At 44.8% G+C, this 2,529-nt stretch overlaps 1 non-coding gene across 1 annotated transcript; it reads right to left on the bottom strand.

Annotated features, from left to right (window-relative positions):
* Positions 1–1,251: 1,251 nt before the first annotated feature.
* LOC115935760 (U6 spliceosomal RNA) lies at positions 1,252–1,358 on the bottom strand. Its single transcript, XR_004071363.1, has one exon. It is a non-coding gene; the product is annotated as a U6 spliceosomal RNA (small nuclear RNA).
* Between the last annotated feature and the right edge of the window lie 1,171 nt (positions 1,359–2,529).

Below are 2,529 nucleotides of genomic sequence, written 5' to 3'. Positions count from 1 at the left end.
TGTCCTTTCTTATCTCAAAATCTGAATCACTGCACTTCTTCTATGATTCAGACTCTCCGCTTCTCAGAAAAAAGGAAGCTGGGTCACAGCATCTGTTCTTCCTGTTGCTCAAGGTGCCTAATTGAACTCGTAGTGACTTTGCACACAGAAGGTCAGGAAGACAGAAGGGTCCTCCCCTTCCTCATAGCCCCTCAGGTCTCGGAAACCCCTGGATCCATAGTCAGATGCCCTCCCCTAGGAGACTGATCATTCCTAAGATGTCTAGGAACCAAGACACATCCCCCAGGGGCAGCTGCTCCTTCACCACCCAGAGACACTGCCCCTTACCCTGGGGGACAGTCTTTAAAGGCCAGTCTGTAACTAGGCTGAGGTTTACAAGTTTTCTTGCGCCCCACCCAAACTCTGAGGCAAAGGTTATTGGTGGCAAGCAAGAGGAAAGAGAAATTATAGGTAACTCCTCCCAGGCCACCAAGCACCGTTTGCTCTTCACCTCTTAACTCAGGATGGAATACTGAGATTCTAGAAATAATGACTACCAGGCAATCATTATGTGCCAGCCAGATGCTAAGTGCCTTCTATATATCACCTTATTTAATTTTCATGACGACTCCCAAAGAAGACTTTATCTCCATTTTACGGATGAGGAAATGGAGGCACAGAAATATTCAGCATTCTGTGGATGCCTATGGTCTCATAACTAGAATTGTAGTGGAGGCGGGATTCATATGCTGGAGGGGCAGGGCCAGGGACGCCACCTCCCAGGCTATGTGATGCTGGCTGCTGTTGAGTTGTTGTTGTTTTTGTTTCCTTCCTTCCTTCCTTCCTTCCTTCCTTCCTTCCTTCCTTCCTTCCTTCCTTCCTTTCTTTCCTTCCTTTCCTTCTTTCCTTCTTTTCTTTCTTCCTTCCTTCCTTCCTTCCCTCCTTTCTTTCTTGACAGAGTTTCACTCTTGTTGCCCAGGCTGGAGTACAATGGTGCCATCTCAGCTCAATGCAACCTCCTCCTCCCGGATTCAAGGGAATCTCTTGCCTCAGCCTCCCAAGTAGCTGGGATTACAGGCATGCAACACCACACCAGGCTAATTTTGTATTTTTTAGTAAAGATGGGGTTTCACCATGTTGGTCAGGCTGGTCTCAAACTCCTGACCTCAAGTAATCCACCTACCTCGGCTTCCCAAAGTTCTGGGATTACAGGCATGAACCACTGTGCCCAGTTTGTTTTTATTATTTTTCTTAATGCATGGCATGAAATTTAAAAATATGGTACGCTTCACGAATTTGCATGTCATCCTTGAGCAGGGGCCATGTGAATCTTCTCTGCATCATTTCAGTTTTAGTATATGTGCTGCTGAATCGAGCACTGCTGTTGAGTTTTGATGGCTCAACATCCTTGTACAACCTGGGCGTCAGGGGACAATTGAAGCAGCTGTGGTCTTAACCTCGGTTACGCATGGGAATTGCCCAGGGAGTTTTAAAAAAATATTCACATCTGGGTCCTCCCCAGAATTTCTGATGTCATTGCATTGGGTTGTGGATTGGGCTGTGGGAGTTTTGAAAGCTCTTCTGATGATTCCAACAGCAGCCAGAATGAAGATACTCTGCCATAGCCCTGAATGAGGCTTCAGAGGCTTGCAGGCCCCTGGGTGTGTGCAAATGGGTGGCCGCCCTGTTGATGGAGATTTGGCCTTTATTTTTAGGCCCTTTCTGATGTAATCTCCTTTTCACAAACAAACAAACATGAAAATAAACCTCATCCAGTCCCCAAAGCTTTCCATGTTGGAAGCTGGCATTTCTACAAGCCTGAAGGGAGAGGGAAACTTTGAGCCTTTCAGAAGAAAGTCTGACTTTGAGGAACACATTTGACCAGCATCTCTTTCAAGTCTGTCTTCCCGGATATTAACAGCCCCTTTTTCCCCAAACATAGAAATAATACATTCTAAATACATCAACCTGTTTTCTACAAAAGCTTCTTATGTATTGTAAGGTTTAAAGTACCCTGATTTGGTAATAAATAAGTAGCATGTTTTTATTTTTTAAATAAACACCCCCAGAATTTATAAATCCAAGGGAGTATTTTGCTCCTCAAATAAATCTATTTGAGAATCTGTAAGAGAGGCCTGTTTTAATGATGTGATCACTCAACACTCAGTGGGATTTTTCTTCCAGAATTGCCTTAGAACTGCATTAATAACAGACATCCCAAGGTGATTTTAATCATTGCTCTGCTCTTCGATCAAACTGGATTTACTTCATTCTTTGATGACTTTATTTCCCCAATGTGGCTCTGGAAAAGTCTAACAATTTCTTTTTTTTTTTTTTTTTTTTGAGGCAGAGTTTCGCTCTGTCACCCAGGCTGCAGTGCAGTGGCACGATCTTGGCTCACTGCAAGCTCCGCTTCCCTGGTTCATGCCATTCTCCTGTCTCAGCCTCCGGAGTAGCTGGGACTACAGGTGCCCACCACCATGCCCGGCTAATTTTTTGTATTTTTAGTTGAGACGGGGTTTCGCCGTGTTAGCCAGGATGGTCTCGATC

This window comes from Gorilla gorilla, chromosome 7 (genome assembly GCF_029281585.2).
Source record: "Gorilla gorilla gorilla isolate KB3781 chromosome 7, NHGRI_mGorGor1-v2.1_pri, whole genome shotgun sequence".
In the NCBI taxonomy this organism is placed as follows: domain Eukaryota; kingdom Metazoa; phylum Chordata; class Mammalia; order Primates; family Hominidae; genus Gorilla; species Gorilla gorilla.
This window is presented reverse-complemented; position numbering and strand designations above follow the sequence as displayed.